The sequence below is a fragment of the Palaemon carinicauda genome, chromosome 37, assembly GCF_036898095.1.
Source record: "Palaemon carinicauda isolate YSFRI2023 chromosome 37, ASM3689809v2, whole genome shotgun sequence".
NCBI lineage: Eukaryota > Metazoa > Arthropoda > Malacostraca > Decapoda > Palaemonidae > Palaemon > Palaemon carinicauda.
This window is the reverse complement of record NC_090761.1, coordinates 60963812-60984301: the sequence shown is the minus strand read 5'-3', so window position 1 is coordinate 60984301 and position 20490 is coordinate 60963812. Positions and strand designations below refer to the sequence as shown.

The following is a 20490-nucleotide window of genomic DNA, read 5'->3' as shown; positions in this document are numbered from 1 at the left end:
TGTATCAATTGGTATATGTTATAACCATTTATAACACTCGTTGACTTTTATTTCCACCCTCTGCCATAATGGACTCGCCGAAAGAAAACGAGCGATTCACCGTTTTCTTTGACATAATAAGCATGGGGTACTCGTTTGTTTGGGAGTAATTTTGTTTGTTTGTTACGTAATAATGAATTCGTTTCTCATCTTATGGAGTCGTTTAACGACCAATATATTCAGAAAGTATTTCTTTAATAATTTATATTTTACGAATGTTGTTGATCACTAATGGATCGGAGCTTGTAACCTGGTGATTGTTTTATTGAAAATACAAACAGATGTTACCCTGCATAAAGATGCATCATTGTGGTTTAGGAATCAGGGAAGACTTTATTTTTGTGAGCATATTTGCCTGTATGCCGGTTGATCTGTCCTGTAGTTTACATTTCAGAGATATTTTAATGAAGAAAAGTACTTATCTCATAAATGTAACCAGATTTCGACTTCGCAGCGATATTTATCTATAAGTTTTGTGCTTTTAAGCTATGATGAGCTGATTGAAGCATTAGCGTGAGTAAAATAGAGTGACATTTTAGAAATTAGATCTGGTACGTGTGATTATTTGATGGGTAAAGAGGTTGCCTTTATAAACTGCGTGAATAACTTGATTTTATGCTAAAAAAAAAGAAAAAGAGGTACACTCCTATTTTGCAAATGTAGCCTACATTATATTGTTGGTTCTAAAGACAGTCTTCTTATGCCATGTATAATAAGCTGTCAATCAACTCCAACAGACTTTGCGTTTATCAAAGAGGTATTCACACACTGGACCTTGAACCACACAGTCATAATGGCTGAAATTTGAACAGAATAATAAATATCTTCAGTTATAAACATGCTAATGCAGGATTTCTAGAATCATTATATAGACATGCAGGTAAATCTGAATTAACTCACATCGAAACAAAGACTAATAAAAAACTAGTGCCATTGCTCCACAAATTGCTAAAATACGTAGAGCCACAGACATTTCTTGTGGACCAACTTTGGAAAAGGACATAAAATCACTAATTTGAAACACAATACCCAGGAGGATGTCCTATCAGATATGGATAATAGATGCTAGAGAACACGTAAGTATTTTTCAATCGTGAACATGGTCGCAATGTGATTATGTTGTCACCATTATTATTACTATGATCATCATCATCATCATCATCATCATCATTATTATTATTATTATTATTATTATTATTATTAATAACTAAGTCACAGCCCTAGTTGGAAAAGCAGGATGCTATAAGCACAAGGGCTCCTACAGGGATAAGGTGAAGAATGATATGGAAGTAGAGGTTTGGTGGAAGAGGATGCCTTTGATCGAAGGCATTGGAGAAGGCGCATCAGGCAACCGACCCCTTAATGTAAGGATAACGTTGGGAAAGAAGAGAGTGAGAAGGTTGAAATTTTGTGAAGAAGATTACATGCAACATACATGGATCTAGAAAGATGTATTTTCAACACCATAGAATATGGAAATGTTTTGGGGAAGTCTGGCAAGTTTTACGATTGTTGTAAGAGAGAGAGAGAGAGAGAGAGAGAGAGAGAGAGAGAGAGAGAGAGAGAGAGAGAGAGAGAGAGAGAGAGAGAGAGAGAGAGAGAGAGAGAATCTAAATTTTGGGAAAGACAGGAGAGTAAACTGATGCTTGTATCAAAATTATCAGAGTCGTTTGCGTTTCTCCAAAATTTTTGTTTTACAACTTCTCCACCATGTATGCTGTGGTATTTGTTAATATTATCGTTCGTTACTTTTATTGTTATTACTATTATTATCATTATGTCTAATATATTATGAATATTGTCATTTACTACAAAGCAGAGTACTGGTTTCGAACTACTATTTGTCCTTAATAAGAATTATAAAGGGCGTTAAAGGTATCCAACCTATACTTAAGGGGCCCATACACGTTAAAAAAAAGTGTAAAAATTTTGTATCAAAATGTTGATATCAAAATTTGGATGCAAAATTTGAGTGTGTAGGACGTTTTGATGTAAATAAAAAAAAATTAAGATTTGAAGCAAAATTTTGACATCAAAACGTCCTACACACACTCAAATTTTGCATCAGAATTTTGATATCAAATTTTTGATGCAAAGTTTTGACGCTTTTTTTTAACGTGTATGTACACCTTTAGTTCATGGACTTTAAGTTGCTTTAATTCATTAATTATGAATTCCTTTTTTTATTCATGCCTTGAATTTGGTAAACTGCAATTAATGATTCTGTTCCCAAACCTTAATCGACCATTTATCTTATTCATGATCATGACTAAAAATAATCCGAGCATAATATCAAAACGATCTAATACGATTGCTTCCTCAAGTCTTGGGCTAATTGGTACTCCAAATGTTATTGCACTTGTTAAAATACTGTTTTCCTCAGCCAATCAGGAGTCGTTTCCCCAGCTTTGGTTGACTGAAATGATTTGGACCCTCGTGATTGGCTTAAAATCAGTAGAGAGACGTTGTTGGTAAAACTCAAAACTGACTTTGAAAGTCTGTACAAAATCCCGCAGTTTGGTCTGTGGTGGCAGATGGTGAACATCAGAATCTTCTTTTATAACAAGAATTATTTCGTGCTCAGAACAGACGTTTTTAAATGGCTTTGGCGAGTGTTCCAATCAAATAGGTAAGAAATTTATGGTTTAATTTGTACAATTCTATTGTATTTTTTAACTGCCTGGTTAAGTTTGTTTTTCGTGCCTGTGAGAATATCATTGACCGAAATATTTACTGTGAAAGAAGTGGTTTGAAAACATACCTCCATGATAATTTTAAGGCAATGAAAGTTAAAAAAAACTCAAAATATAAGAAAAAGGTTATAACACTTAAAATTTCTTATTTACTAAGAGACAGTAGTTATTCAATATTTTTTCCAATTAGTACTTTAAATTTGACAAGAATTGAGAAAATACTGTCGTGGTAACTTGTTAAATTTAGGCCATAGTTGACATATTACTAGCTAAGCTGCAACCCTCGTTGGAAAAGCAGGTTAATGTAAACCCAAGTGCTCCAACCGGCAATAAATAGCCCAGTGAGGAAATTTAAGGTAATAAATAGATCGAGTGGTAACGAACAATTAAAATAAAATATTTTCAAAACTTAAATATCACGAATTTCTTTTAAACTGGGTAATGAAAACTGATCATCCAGCCAGTTAAATGTTAAACACCCTTAAACGTTGCGTTTCAAAGTATATTAAAGATTCATCTTACGAAATGTAATTTACAAAATTTAGTCAGTTGGTGGAAATCTGTTACCTTTGTAATGATTTGCAAGGGAAAATTGAAGTAAGCTTTTCGTAATTGCAATAATACTTAAAGGATTGTAACTGTTTAAATATGATCTGAAATTTAAAGTTGCAAGGAATAGCTATACTCGTTAAAGTTGTAAGGAATAGCTGTACTCCAGAAAGTTGCAAGGAATAGCTATACTCTTGAATTTTATACCTTTTGACAAAAAATAATGCTAATGATCAACTATATTTAATCTGAGAATTTAGATGACGTTAGTTTTGTGCTTTATTCGAAATTGTTCTTCGCATGATTGTAAATTCGTCACGAATTCTTGCTTTTATAAATGGTTTTACCAGGAAACTAATTCCCTCGCGTTCTTTAATATTTCCCCATTATGGTTCTACTTTTGCTGTGTAAGAAAGTGATAGTTTTAAGTATTAATTCTAGTGCCGGTAGTTATGGTAGTCGTTTGCCTTTAGTGAATCTCTAATGTAATGGTGAGGACAAGACCAGATGCTTTCCGGAGGTGGGGCTGCTGATATGCAAAGCCATTCGTGGTTATATTGAATTTGTAAATTTCAAAAGGTACCATATGCCAACTTCCTTAAGCCGTCATACATGGTCATATAGTTAAGGGCACTGGTAATTAAACCTGCGAGCGTGAGTTAATCTGCTTTGGATATAGTTAGTGTATTGAGTTAATATACAAAATGGAACATTATAAGACAATTTAACGAAGATTTGGGTGTGGATATAGCCACAAAGAATGTGTATCATATATCAGCCAACTGTTGAATGTCCAACTGAAGTATGCAAATGAGAATTTGGATATTTTACCGACAATGGTAATCTATTTTAAATTGATACTCATGATTATAGCATTTTGGACATCAAATATGGCAATATTTAGTTTTTCAGCCTAAGTTTTTGTAGCTTATATATGAAAGATCTATTTTTTATTGTTCTTCGAATATTTTGATTCATTACTTGTAGTCTTTCCTTAATTCCTTTCCTAACTGGGCTACCTCTGTTAGCCCTTGGGCTTATAGCATCCTGATTTTCTTACTAAGGTTATAGCTTAGATACTTATATTATCCTAGGATGAAAATTAAGCTGGAATTGAGAACCGCTGAATTCTGGGTCAGAGATGCCATAGCTTGCTTTTTCCGTGGTTTATGCATACTTTTAACTTAAGCACGAGTAAATACCATAGTTCTGATTTATATCTTACACGTAGGCTACATGGGTTAGTAGTTTTGTAGCCAGTTGTCACTATTATATAAATATAAAGATTTAATTGTCCAAGCTTATCTAAGAGTGGTGGTATAAAAGTAAATTGGGATAAAATCCTTAAACATTATTACGCAGTTGCAGCAAGTAATTGGATGAAAGATATAAGAATTGTAACTCTGATCAGCTCTTTAAGAGAACTGCAATTTAAAGTAGAATAAGACTTTATCGTAAGATTCAAATTGATCTTAATATCCAAAATTGGCATGAAGCTAGTTAAAAATTTTTTTACTTAGTCTGCCAAATCTTAACGATTATTCGGTAACGGTATATTAAAGTATATAATTTTTCTTTACAGGTGGCGCATGGAATTGAGAACTTTTATCAGATTCAAAATGAACTTCCAGGAATCGGCTACAGATTACTGTCTGTTGAAAGTGACCTGATCAGTGGTGTAGTCTCTTGAGGAAAACTCAAACCTGCCAAAATAGCCGGAGCCTCCCAAGGTAAGAAAGTAAATATTATAACCATTTTCGAATATTTCGAATTCAAAGTACTAGGACATAGAAATTGTAAAACACATTCTATTGTAACTGTAGTTTAAGCTAGATTTTGTGCCAATGCTGTTAAGCTGAGACTTTTGATAGTTACATTAGTTTAGCGTGTAAGTGTCCTGGCATTTGAAAAGCTTTACTGGATTTGTACTGTAGGTAGTGTAGAAAATACATTTCCTATTTGTAGAAAAGTGTAAATTGCAAATTCAAAAGTAGGTCGTTGGACCATTAGGTACAACAAAGGTAATCGGGCTGCTTTTCTGATCCTATACAGCAGGGTATCCCTACTCTAAGACGCCCAGTCATTTTATAATGTTCGTTCTAAAGCATTCAACATTTCACACCACACAATGCTCGTTAAATGATTGCGAAATGTAGGTTTTGGGTAGCCAGTGCATGAAGGTAAGCTTGTTTGGCCAGTGGAATGCGAGTCAGACTGAGGGAGAACTTACTGAATTAGACTTTAATCCAGTTTAGTTTAATTTTATGCTATCTGCTCTTGGGTACACCAGTGTACCGTGTTCATCTAGGTTGCTTGCTACTGTTTTACATAGGATGCACTTAATATAAACAGCTAGTGTCAGCTGCAAACCATACAGTTAAGGTAAATATGAATGCATTTTAGATCTTGGAAGTAAGTTCTTAATTGATTTATAACAGAACTTGATACGTATTTCAGTGCTTTAAATCAAATTCTTAACGAAAAGTTGGGTATGATTGATTAGTAAATTTGGAATTTTATAGTAAATGTCAGTTCATTGCTAAAAGAAAAGTTAATCTAGGGTAAAATAGTCATTTGGTTAGTGAAGTTAGTCGCACAGTTTACGCAAGTTTAGCAGGCAAATATGTGCTGACCACCGCAGGAAGTGAAGATGATTAATCTTAAGGTTGAACATTTGATTATGAAAGCATTGTTAGGAATTTTACGTAACGTAATGTTGAACTTCCCTGTCAGCGAATTGAACTTTCTTGTCAACAAATTAACATTGAACTTTCATGTCAACAAATTAACATTGAACTTTCTTGTCAACAAATTAACATTGAACTTTCTTGTCAACAAATTAACATTGAACTTTCTTGTCAACAAATTAACATTGAACTTTCTTGTCAACAAATTAACATTGAACTTTGTCAACGAATTAACATTGAACTTCCTTTTCAACGAATTAACGTAATATTGAACTTCCTTGTCAGCGAATTAACATTGAACTTCCTTGTCAGCGAATTAGCATTGAACTTCCTTGTCAGCGAATTAGCATTGAACTTCCTTGTTAGCGAATTAGCATTGAACTTCCTTGTCAGCGAATTAGCATTGAACTTCCTTGTCAGCGAATTAGCATTGAACTTCCTTGTCAGCGAATTAGCATTGAACTTCCTTGTCAGCGAATTAGCATTGAACTTCCTTGTCAGTGAATTAGCATTGAACTTCCTTGTCAGCGAATTAGCATTGAACTTCCTTGTCAGCGAATTAGCATTGAACTTCCTTGTCAGCGAATTAACGTAATATTGAACTTCCTTGTCAGCGAATTAGCATTGAACTTCCTTGTCAGCGAATTAGCATTGAACTTCCTTGTCAGCGAATTAGCATTGAACTTCCTTGTCAGCGAATTAACGTAATATTGAACTTCCTTGTCAGCGAATTAACGTAATATTGAACTTCCTTGTCATCGAATTAACGTAATATGTCATCGGATTCACTTAATATTGAACTTTCTTGTTATCAAATTAACAGAAATTTGAACTCTTGTCAACGAATTAACATTGAACTTCCTTGTCAATGAATTAACTTAATATTGAACTTTCTTGTCAACGAATTAATGTAATATTGAACTTTCTTGTCATCGAATTAACGAAAATTTGAACTCTTGTCAACGAATTAACATTGAACTTTCTTGTCAACGAATTAACGTAATATTGAACTTTCTTGTCAACGAAATAACGTAATATTGAACTTTCTTGTCAACGAATTAACGTAATACTGGACCACCTTGTCAACAAAGTCATAGACTGGACACATTCAAGGATGTTGGGTAAAATTTTATTTGCTCTGTCAATGAATGGGTTACTTTTTAGTTTAATTACCATTGAATTAGTAGTTTGATTTGCCTTAAAAATTAATAGAATAAAGATGGCACGTTACAAAGTGTGAAAATTATTTCATGGCTAAATTTTAGTGACTAGATTCAGGTAGGATAGGGTTAAAGTTAATCTTGAGATATTTAAAGTGGAATATAAAATACCATTTAGTGAGGTTTTTTGGCGACTAATATTTATACTGATCAGAACTTCCCAATAATGGAAATTAATGTATACGATCCTGACCTTCACCGTATCCTGTCGATGTATTTAATTTTTTGTTGCATTTGACCTAAATACAGTAGTAGTTGATACGATCAAGTTTTAAGTGTCGACATTTTCATGCGGAACTTACCTTGTTATTCAGAGAATATTACCATTACCGTTGTCGTTGTTATTACTGTTATTGTTGTTGTTCTTATTATTATTATTATTATTATTATTATTATTATTATTATTATTATTATTATTTATTATTATTTATTATTATAATTATTATTTATTATTATTTATTTATTATTATTATTTATTTATTATTATTATTATTATTATTATTATTATTATTATTATTATTATTATTATTATTATATTAAAGTGGGAAGTTACATTAATCAATGGATTCATTTTATACCTGTCAATGGATTTTTTTTGGGGGGCGGGCCTCATATGCTGATCAGTCAAGGTAGGAAAGGAAAGTTAGATTAAATTAGGATATGTTAATAGATTAATAAACGCCAGTATTAATGTTCAGGTTAAATTATCGAAACTGGGTAGGATTAATTAGACATGCGGAAATAATTCAAATAAGACAGTATAGGGGACATTAAAGTAAATTTATAACATTGTTTTTAGGTGGCCATATGCCTTTTTTGGCAGTATAGTATTTTCATGTGGTTATTCAGAAAAAAAAACTCGGGTACCATCTTGTCTTGTTGATTTGGATTAAATATACAAATATGGACTTTAAATTAATATATTTTTCCCTTCACAGGTTCACTATGGAGTCATTACCGCGAAGGAATTATAAAATGGCTTCTGCTCTACTATAGAATGTCATGGGAACCTACTTGATTGGATGAACCATGAAGTTCCCAAGAGTCAAGTTTATCAGCCAGATCTCTGAACATCATGAACCACAAGAGTTCCAGAAATCATTTAGTTTTGCTTTGTTATAAGCTGCTTATGAAGCCTCTAGTATCTCTTGAGTTTGCAAGCTTTTACGAAATTGATGCAGTTTCTATTGGAGTACGTTTAACAAATTTTCGAAACTTAAAGTAAATTCTGTTGAAAATTTCATTTAGACATTACCCATGTGGTTAACGTAATTGCTCATATCTTATTGTTACTAGTTTTTGGTGGCTAAACTTTAGGAATTCCAATATTTCCATTACTTCTATCTATTAGACAAGCCCATTTCTAATATTTGGATTCATATTCTAACAAAGTATATTTGAGTTTCTTGATGGCTAATAGCATTGAGCCTTAACATCAACACTTAGTTTACCAGAATGTGTATTTTAGTGTTTATGCCTAGTTTTCTTTTCATATTTTCACACAATAATTTTATAATTCCTTAATTGGGACTTAGGTGTTTTCTTGAGTATAGTGAATGTGCTTTTGCAGAAAGGACATAAGATTACCTGAAGTTTAAGTTGTTGGTTAGTCTAGAATTGCAGTTTTATAGGGGCTACTCAAAGTTGCAAACATTTTAATTACCTTATTATCATTAGATTCCATCAAAGTTTATACATGCAAAACTTAAAGGGACTCACGAAGCCATTGCTACCTCTAAAATTTGAAACCAAGATCAGCATTTAGACGTTCGCTTAATTGCATTAATCTACTTCATCATATAATACATCTAAAGTACATTATCTTATTGATAAGAGTAATCACTAGACTTTGAAACTAAAAACAGCATTTAGGTTGCTTAATTGGATGAATCTACTTCGTTCTAAAATACAAATAGATTCTTAACTTACCGATATGGAAATTAATTACTAGACTATGAAAGTAGCATGCCTAAGTATTTTTAGGGATATAATTACTTCAGGTATTCTAGTCTGTCCTAGCCAAGTGAGGAAACTAACTACCTAAATTTTGTTGATTGGGCTTTGGTGCCTTAAAGCAATTTTTTTTTTTTAGAATGATCACTTTCACATGTAACTTATAGCTTTTTACCGATTTTAAAGAGGCAGCTAGTTTCCTCGAGGCATGTTTTTTTCTGAAGTATGTACTACTATAAACAAGTCTCCTATAGTGTACTAGAGCCTTTGAAGTATAGTGTTGTTTTCAGTATAAACTTGTCCCGTTTACTAAGAGTTGCTATACCACTGCAGCTTTTTTTTTTTTTTTTATTAAACTCTTGCAGAAAATTCAGTTAGTCTTCCAACCTTATATATTTTGTGTAGGCACTTGTGGTAAAATATGGTCAGAGACTTCTCATGTGATTAGATCAAATTTTCAGATTCACTAACGTAAATTCCTATTGTAACTAACAGTATTTGAGACATTGCTTATCAATCCATTTAGCTCCAAGTGATATCAACTTATTTATTTGACCACGACACACCAGACAATTTTTCTGAAGTCAAATTGGTAATCTTCACAATTTTGTTAAATGTCCTAAGTAATTTCACTAATCTTGTATGAAAGACATGCCCAATAATCTTTGGCAAATTAAAATTAATAAGTGAAGTTATAAAAACCTGTTTGGTTGTTAATGCCAATGTTGCTATTTGAATGCACTTGAAACTGTTCTATCTTTATAATATAAAATTTACTTTAATAAAGTAGAAACTGTAATATGTTCTTTCTTTTCCAAGAGTTTTAAATAATCCTACTTTTCATAAGATCCAGTGTGGTATAGCGATTCTATGTAAATTTTTATCTTTATAAACTTTCCTGTTAGTCTTACTTAAAACAGAGACTTGTTCAAAGTAATTGCCTGTTCATTGGAACAACTGTAATTCCCACGGCTTTAAGATGACAAAACCTTTGTGATGGTGGTACAAAGATGTTTTATATCTGTTTGTAACTGGTATAATTTTCAGCTTTATATCCATAGTTAACTTTTGAACTAGTGATTTGGAATAAATTCCTGAAAATAGCATATTTAATACGTAGTATAAAAGTGAAATGCTTAGGAGAGACTTAGGTGGGATTCACTTTCTAAAGGCTTTGAAATTTTGTAGAGAAAAAATGTTAATATGGCCACACTTGAAGATAGATCTTCGAAAGAGAATATTTCGGAATGGATTTTGAAATACAAAGCAGGTGGGATAGTATTTAGGAAGATCTATATAAAGGCGTACCTTGTAAAAGGAGGAGCTTTGAAGAGGTGGTTATTTCAACATTAGGACCTTAGAGAGATTGAGCACAAAGAGTATGAGGTAAACGAAGGTAGTTCTTATAGGACCTTTGATAATGCTAAGTTAATGTCAGGGGAAAAAATTCTAATCTAAGTTAGGGGAATAACTTAAACAGATTCAGTACTGTATTGATCAAGACTATATCTTCAGTAAGTTTGTTGGGACTTCAAGGAATGGAAAGTTAAAAATTCAAAAGTTAGGGGAAAATTCAGATTTAAAAGGGAAAACTTAATTTAGATTTAGTATTGTATAAATGATGACTCGACTGAATTTCTAGGTTAGTTTCCCAAAAGAGTATCTGGTGAGGTGAAAAATCCTTTTTGTTAAAGATATACTGCAAAATAGTACATTGGTTTCCCAACTATGGATTAGACAAATTAGATAGATAAAACTAAACTAGATCTGAAAATGCTTGAAATTAGTAGTAGCACAAGTTTTGGTTTTGTCATCTTAAAGGTTGTTTTATTTTTTGGAATGACTAATGCTGTGAAAAGTAGATCTTTCAAGAATAAGACCTTGTCTGATGGAATGCCGGGTGTTAAGAAACCATGAATTAAATTGTCTTGGTATTAAAATGTTCCTGAATACATGCAATAAATGGCATATTCAAAAAGTTTGCTTGAAGCTTTTTGAAGGTTGAAACTTCAATCACAGTACATGTCACTGTTCTGGGTCTTTTCCTCAACAATATAGAGGGTCTTAATCACTTGCCCATGTGTTTTGAGAACAATCTTATTCAATGTTGTGGATGTACTTGGGTCTTCACGGCAGAATTTTTATCATTGTGGCATTACCAATACACTAAACTAATTAGCTTCAGTCTGTGTAATATTTTTATCATTACTGTACATTCAAATTTCAACTATAGATTATGTTGTGTGAGACTTGGAGTATTTGCTAAGCAGTGAAAAGTGATCTAGATTAAAAATCTTTGCTATATTAAGAAAGTCATAGTATGGCAGTTAATAACTTCCATACTACAAGTTCTTGACTTATCAAAAACTTTTTTCTTTATTGTTTTCGCTGTTCAGCAAGAGTACTCCCTAAGTCTATACCTACGTTTATGTATGGTTGAAAATTAGTGTGCAATAAATTTAATCTTGCAAATACTGTAGCTACTTTGCATGGTGTATTGGTAATACCAGTGATATAACTCAGTTGTGAAGACTGAAATACCCATAAAATTGAATAGGATCGTTCTCAAAGCATAAGGGTAATTTGAAATATTTCCTATCAAAGACACACTATCTGTAAAGGGAAATAAACCTAGAACATGTCATTAATGTGGTTGAAGTTTTAACTTCAAAGCTTGAACTTAACTTTTTGAATGTCACTTATTGAAGGTATGCAAGAGCAATAAGATAGACATTACAATTTAATTCTTCATTGTTTCTTAACATCTGATTATCCATCAGTCAAGGTCTTATTGTTGAATGATGATGTTTTCACAGCATTAGTCACATTTTACATGTTTGAGAGTAAAATTTACTTTTTCTTCTACATGGAGATTGTGAAGCTATATTTCCATACCAATGAAACCATTATATCTTGTAAAATTCGTTTTAGCACACAACTGTAAACAAGCTTGAAATGAGGTACAATAAACTCTGACAAAAAATTCACACTATTTTATTATCATAACCAAGAAAAATATTTACAAAATAAAAAAAAAAGAAATGCAAATCAACAGCATGGAGTGTTCTCCTTTGTCTAGCGTTCATATCACTGAGTGTTCTCCGTAAACGCCCCCTCACTCTCATAGTACCAACAAATGCCCATATTCTCGCCAGAAAAGGGCCAGAGTCCTCATGAAATACACCTTGCTTAAGTTTTCCTTTAAGCTGCTAATGCTTCCCCACATACTCAGCTTGTTCACTCCCTCACTGTTGAAACAAGAGCAGTAACGTAGAGTTCTGGAAACATACGTACTGTATCAAAATGGCCAGTTTGACACCTGATAATCCGTGTTGGATAACTCCATACACTTCTCAACCAATAGTCTTTAAAGGGGGTTCATTTTCTTGATCTCTCAAGTAATATTGTATAACTGTCAGTCAATATCATAAAAGTTAGTTACTTAAAGCCTCAAACGATTTTCTAAGCCTAGATGCAAAGGTTTTGGCTAAACTATTGAATATCATTATGAATGTACTAGTACACAATATGATGTAAGTAAAACAGAAAATCTATTAAAATCTTTTATTGCAGAAGATAGAATGTCATTCATAAGACAGATTTCAGTAATTAATTTTGTTATAGAATTGTAACATGAATACACACAAAGTCAATGACAAAAAATTGTTATCCAAATTCTAAAATCCCATTTTCTCAAAAGTCCAAACACACCCAGCAATAGCCAGAGAAAATGTGGGTTTTAATCTTCTAATATACACACTTTTCAAGACAGATAGGACACTGAATATGACTTTTCTGCCTCAAAATATAGCATAAAGAGTATAAATCCAACTTTTTTTTTCTCTGAACCCTGAAATGTGTTGTGATCTTGAGCAATGAGGTTTCATGTCATGATTGTGTAAATAAGTAGTTTTAATAAAAAAAAGGAAAAGGAGAGCCCACCAAGGCCATCCCCTGTCCCACCTGGTAACAGAATTAGACTACAGTACTTTCTTTTGAAACAAGCAAAGTCACCAGGCCCTTGAATGCTTTCCTTATCCTTTTTTTTTTTTTTTTTTATAACATTTTATTATAAATCTTACAAACAATGATTCAGATTGTAAATTAAGACACTCAAGGCAGTATGAAGATATTTTGAGACCTAATGTTGCAGCATCTAAATTTATATTTACAGTATTACTTTACAATAGCTTAACAAGTCATTTTTGTTATCAAATTAAATATAAAGAGCAAAAGAAATTTAAGAAATTGTACATTTACATGGGAGGGTATCATTAATTTTTCCAGTTAAAGAAATTTAAGAAATTTTAAATTTACATGGGAGGGTATCATTAATTTTTCCAGTTAAGAACTCTGTTAATAAGTAAACTAAAAACAAGGGGAAATTAGTCATCATCAGTCTTATATGCATTTCAGTACGATCCATTACACACATTACCAAAGCTCCCTCAAAAGCACACAAGAATCATAAATGACCAAGATGTCTCTTATTTCTATGCATTTCAAGTATATGACTGAGTCCGGAAAAAGAGAAGAGACGTGCAAGCCTACTGCCCTGACTACCCAAGCTTCTCCTCCAGCAGATAGTCAGATCGGACCGAGGTACACATTCACCTTACACGTGGACTACCATATTACTTTAGATTTTGTTGTGTAATAACTCCCAAATAAGAAGTCACAGGAAAGCAACGTGGAGAGACAAAGTTACCATGAATATCGAATCAAGCAAGACAATATCCTAAACTATTTTACCCTTGATAAACTAGGCTTTGAAAGCCTAAGAACTTACGGTAAAGGGGCTACACTACGTCATATATCCAGCTTTCCAAATAAAAGTAGATAGACAGCACCTGAAAACCTATTATACTTACTAGCTATATAAAATCAAGTACATCATGAAGTATTCATTATACAACCCTACATTTTTCATGAAAACAGTTAGCACATACTGATTTGTAGTAACTTATTTCAAGTTTCACCTATATATCAATAAAATCCCTACACACACACACACACACACACACAGAGAGAGAGAGAGAGAGAGAGAGAGAGAGAGAGAGAGAGAGAGAGAGAGAGAGAGAGAGAGAGAGAGAGAGAGAGAGAGAGAGAGAATCTATATTCAAAATGTTTCTGTGATTGCGTATAGGACATGTTGGCTTAAAATACATAAAATTTCGTGGTTTCTAATTTTCAGTGAAATATATTTATCTTTATATATATATATATATATATATATATATATATATATATATATATATATATATATATATATATATATATATATATATTTATATATATATACATATATATATATATATATATATATATATATATATATATATATATATATATATATATATATATATATATATATATATATACTGTATATATATATCTCTCGGCATAAGGTTGAATAAAAATTATGATAAGTAGCAAAGGGGAACATGTTTCCAAAATAAATACAAATAGGCTAACAACTAATAAATATCCAATTAAAAATTTTAATCTTAGTTGTTTATACTCCTTATGGTATGTTGAACATGAAATTATAATAAATTAAAATGTAGCAAATTTTAATTACTGTATCTTAATTACCATCTGAAAGCAATCTAGGGGAGTTACATAAATACAAGATTAGCAGCTCTTGCCTTTTGACTGGTTTATACTTTCCCAAAAAATTAATTCAAAATTAGCAAAGATCGGGTATTATAAAAGTAACTATCTAACTAAGTTTCTATGGACGTTAAATAACAAAATTTACTGTTTTCCACTGATAATTTCTATTTAATATCACAACTAGTTAATGATTGTCAAGATGTTCAAACAAACCACAGATTTTATACTCGGATACTTCATTGGAATGGGTCGGTGAATGTACTATTAAGTGTAGACCATGGTATTAGATAACTAATGCCCTTTTTAACAATTTTGAAAAAAATACCCATGATAAAGTATTTCATAAAGGTATTCCCTTTGAAAAATGTTGGATATACCAATGATTGTTAAAAAAAAAATCATCTTCATAGAATTGGGTCTCTAACTCCCAATAAAAGAAACTATTTAACAATCTTAGTACTGAATATTCATTCTTAAAATAAAACTTTTCAATGCAAAAGTCAATTATTAGAACCCAAAAGTTACTATTTTTCTTTTCTACAAAAACTAGAAGTTAAGAACAATTTCCCTTGATTATCTTATGTATAAGAAAGGAAATAAAATAAGAATGAAAATATAAGGAGAAAAGAAATAAATTGAGATAAGGACAAGAAAGCCCTCCTCTCAATGGAGGGCATAACCCCTTTTACGGATCAAGTTATGCCTGTTGGATAAAAACATCTAAAAATTCATTACCTACTTTTGAGGGAAGTTATAATTCACATGCACACCACAAAATATTCTATAATCAAACAAAATCCTCAAAATACAGCACACACACACACAAGACAATATGCTTCACTAATGTACAAGGAATAACCATCTACAAAAAACTATCCACGAACACTAAAAAAATTAAGTATTTAGCAACTATAAAATGACTGGTACTTGCCAAAATCTTATCTCAAGAAAGCCCTTGACTACTTCTAGCCCTGACATGATATTCAAAAGTCGTTTATAAAAAATATAAACACAAAAAAGAGAGAGAGAGAGAGAGAGAGAGAGAGAGAGAGAGAGAGAGAGAGAGAGAGAGAGAGAGAGAGAGAGAGAGAGAGAGAGAGAGAGAGAGAGAGAGAGAGAGAATTACCCTAATTTACGAAGATTTAATTTCAAAATGTTTTGATCAAATTACTGTATACTGTACTCTTGTAACATGTTATGTCTATTCTAATGCACCTAACAGCTCCAAGTCTTATAAAAATTGAACCAATAGAGCTCTTCAAATGCAAAAATTGATAGGACTTGTCTGTTTTCTAAATCCATTTCCATAAGATGAAATTTTAGTGGCTGCTAATGGATTGAATTTTGATTTATGTACTAATGACCTAACTTTCAATAATCATTGTCAATGTCAAAGTTACTCTGATCCCGCATAAGTTTTTTTTTTTTTTTTAACTGTGCCTATTCCATATGGTATGTACACATCTGGTTCATCATTTAAGACATGCACATATACAATATATAAAATTATCTTTATTCATAATTATCCTTAATGTGCTGGCAATTGTTAGAACTTAGCTAGTATGCAGGTTATAAAAAATGTCAAATGGAATTATTGAAATATTTTGGGCAAAGGGAATATTAAGAGTGAAAAAATGCACAGTATTATTAAATTGACTTGATTTGCATTACTTAATATTCTGTGAAAGCTCCAATTTTTTACTGTTAGAATTCTCATTTGTCTTGGCAAGTGGTTAAAAGTTTAACGGAGACTAATTATCATGAAATATTACTGAAGAAGACAAATATGTTATTCATTTGTTATATCCATTGTCTGACCTTTAAACTTAATAATGAATAATTTTAGATTGTCACTCATGTTCTTTAAGAAGAATGAATATTTGGAATTTATAATTTTTTTTACCAAACTTGTTATGTTCATTTAAAAATCCCTACATTTGGTATATTCCTGTACATTAGTATCACACTCAAATAAACTGATTAAGCTGAAACCAACAAAGTTAACCTCAAATATGGACCTCTTCTAATCAATCAAGAGCAAGCTATGGACTTGAGAAACTTCCCTTACATATAACACGAGATGGAATATTCATTCCTTGATCCAGGACAACTTTAAATACTTCAAAACACATACACACACTGCACACACATACCTAAACACTTGGAGACTTCATACAAAAACAACAAAACTAAATGCAGCCAGTTTTAGTACACTGCAGGACAAAGGCCTCAGACATATCTTTATTCATGTCTGGGATTTGGCCAATTTTCATCACCACGCTGACCAGTGCAGGTTGGTGATGGTGGGAAATTTTAGTCTGACTGCTCGCAGCAACCTAACAAAGAATGGGTGTCCCTGACCATTACAGCTTTGCTGATCACGGCAATACACCTTCATACCGACTAAATATTCAAAAGTTATTACACAATTTTTTCTAAAGAGTACAGTTCTTTAACCTTTCTGTATGTCAGTGATACAAATGGTAAAAATAAGAGACACAAAGGACATTTAAAACCCCAGCTGGACCTCTTTTCAGACAGTAAAGGTAACTCTAGTGTAACAGAAAGCACTGAAACGCAAGACTCCAGAATGACCTTTCATCAAATTCATTAAGACATTAACATTAGAATAAAAATTAACTTCAAATTCATTAAGACATTAACATTAGAATAAAAATTAACTATCACAATAAAATATTAAGGTTTTGATTTTTACTTTTTCAGAAATCTTTATGATGCTTTAGCAGATCATTTTCCTTAATTTTAAAATAGCTTTAAATATTCATACCTCCTTGAGTGCATTTAAAATCACAATCTCATTTCATTACTTGAAAAGTACACTACTTATATTACAATGCACATGACAAATTGGATAACTTGATGTCATTGAAATTGAAATGTATACATATTCACAATAAAAACAAAATTACACCAAAACCTGATCATCTGACGTTACAATCTCCTACAATAAAATATCTATAAATTAAAAAAATATTTGACTTCCAATTGATACCGTATTCTTAAAAATTTGACAAATCAGGAAAATTCATGACTATTAATTGAGGCTTTTTAACAACTTGAACAAAACATGACAAGACAGTTATTCATCATGACTTGATGTCAAGAAAAAAAAACTCCTTTAACAAGACTACTGGTAAATGAAGTGGATTAAGCTCCAACATGTTTACCAAGAACTGCTGTCTGCATTTTGACAAGTACAATGTTTTCCAGTTCACACAGGTCACTGCTCTCATTACACCAGCAAAAGAATGAACAAGCTCTGTACATGATGGGAAGTTTACAAACAGCCTAAATCAACATTGGTTAAAAGCAAGATGTACTTCATGAAACCTTTGGCCCCTTAAGTGGAGAGCAATAAAATGGCAAATGTTGGCACTAAAAGAGGGAGGGGGCAGGAGACTCAGTCATATGAACGCAGACTGATTGTGCGTTTTTTATAAATCTTTCCAAATTTGGGAGAGGGAAGGATTAAGGAGAGGGAATGGGAGCTCTGAAATGGGAGGGATAAGAACTTCTGTGAAAATTATAAAAATGAGAGAGAGAGAGAGAGAGAGAGAGAGAGAGAGAGAGAGAGAGTGTGTTAAAATTGAGTGGCAGCTGAAAGACGTAAAATAGTAACAATCACATTTATCAACTATGCAGCTGGTTTTTTTTCCAGTTTCAAACCGTTCCCACATATTCAGTCAACTATTTGCCCTTTCCCTATATTTCACCTACTTACATAGCAATATTGTATCCACCAAACTGGTGAATGCATGTTTATATTTGACATTCATGCTCATCCTCCTTGAGCAAATCTGCATATGCTTTGTATTCCCTTCACCTAACTCTACATTCATGCTCATCCTCCTTGAGTATTCCTGCATATGCTTTGTATTCCAACCTTCACCTAACTCTACATTCATGCTCATCCTCCTTGAGTATTCCTGCATATGCTTTGTATTCCAACCTTCACCTAACTCTACATTCATGCTTATCCTCCCTCAGTATTCCTGCATATACTTTGTATTCCAACCTTCACCTAACTCTACATTCATGCTCATCCTCCTTGAGCAAATCTGCATATACTTTGTATTCCAACCTTCACCTAACTCTACATTCATGCTCATCCTCCTTGAGTATTCCTGCATATACTTTGTATTCCAACCTTCACCTAACTCTACAGTCATGCTTATCCTCCTTGAGCAATCCTGCATATGCTTTGTATTTCACCTTTCACATAACTCTACTCTTCATCACGTAAATTCTACTGTGACCAGCTACTTTGTGACCTACTTGAAATTCCTCTTCTTATCCTCCTTGAGCAAACCTGCATAGACTTTGTATTCTAATCTTCACCTAACTCTATTCATCAGTGCATGAATTCTACTGTGACCAGCTACTTAGTTACCTACTAGAAATTCCTCTTCTATCATTCATAATTTCTTTCTTAATACCAATCAAATAACCAACTTCCAATAGAGGCTTATCACCATATGATGCTTTGTAACTAAACTATCCAAAAAGATTGGGGAAATCCTAAGGTACCTTATTTTACTGCAATCTTCAAGCAAAGATTTCAATGATTCTACATAAACCAATACTTTCATTCAGCTTTATTTCATCCTCAGTTCTTTCATTTCATTGCTTGAGAGAGAGAGAGAGAGAGAGAGAGAGAGAGAGAGAGAGAGAGAGAGAGAGAGAGAGAGAGAGAGAGAGAGAGTGTTAGTTTGATAAAAACTTTGAAAATAAAATGCACTATTTTTATACTTAGCCAGCATTCTTTGTGCTAAACATTAGTAAGCACAGCTTGGTTGACAAACTCAAAATTAGAAAATTAAGGCTAGTACAGAAATGGGTTTGTATGACTAGCCTTCCTATCTTACACCCTAGAACTATTCTAAATTTCCACTAGAGACCACCATCCAGATATCATGATGTTTGTTTGTCCCCTTAGATGTGGGGAGGAGATTGAGATCAAAACTATGTTGAGCAAGTAATGAAATTTTATTTCTAAATTGTTTATTTTAATAGGTCTTACCATTCATGGTACTGATTGCCATGTTGTCTGGAAGGGGGAAAACAGAAACCAATGGAGATAGTCATAAAAATGAACTCTTGCAATAAGATATACCAAGCATACTCAAGATTTGTCCTATAATTTTATCTAATTCCATTAAAATAGCAAAAGACTAGCAAAGTTATGGAACCCATTTACCTGACCATAAGTACTACCACCGACCAGAACCAAGCGAAGGCTAGTCATAAGAACGTCTCAAAAGAAGTTAAGGTGCTGAGTATTTCAACTTATCTTCTGACCTCCATCACCTAATAAAATGGACTATGTCCCGCAACCAGTGACCTAATAAACATCTTTATTGGCCTGTATTAATTATCTTTGAAGGCAAAAATATATCATGAAATTAAGAGAATCAGCTGCTATTCTAATGTCATGTGCTTAAACTTTTGAGTGAGAGAGGAATACTCATCAAAGTTATGCTGAGCATCAATGATTAACTTCATAAATAAAGGACATGGTGTTCTTTGACACCAAATAAGAATTTTCTTGTTTGTAAAGATTTGTAGAAGTTTATGAGGGGGAGCTGGTCTCTAAATGAAATAACATTTGATCTAGGAGATACTTGCACTCATTGTAGAAGATTGCTGTGCTCTCTTTACTTATTCTTGCCCCTCTCTGGTCCTATCTTTAGGAAATCTAATACTATTAGATCT

At 32.4% G+C, this 20490-nt stretch overlaps 1 long non-coding RNA gene across 1 annotated transcript; it reads left to right on the top strand.

Moving 5' to 3' along the window:
- Positions 1–4791: 4791 nt before the first annotated feature.
- Positions 4792–8165, top strand: LOC137629722 (uncharacterized). Its single transcript, XR_011041593.1, has 2 exons — positions 4792–5011; positions 8127–8165. It is a non-coding gene; the product is annotated as an uncharacterized lncRNA (long non-coding RNA).
- The last annotated feature ends 12325 nt before the right edge of the window (positions 8166–20490 follow it).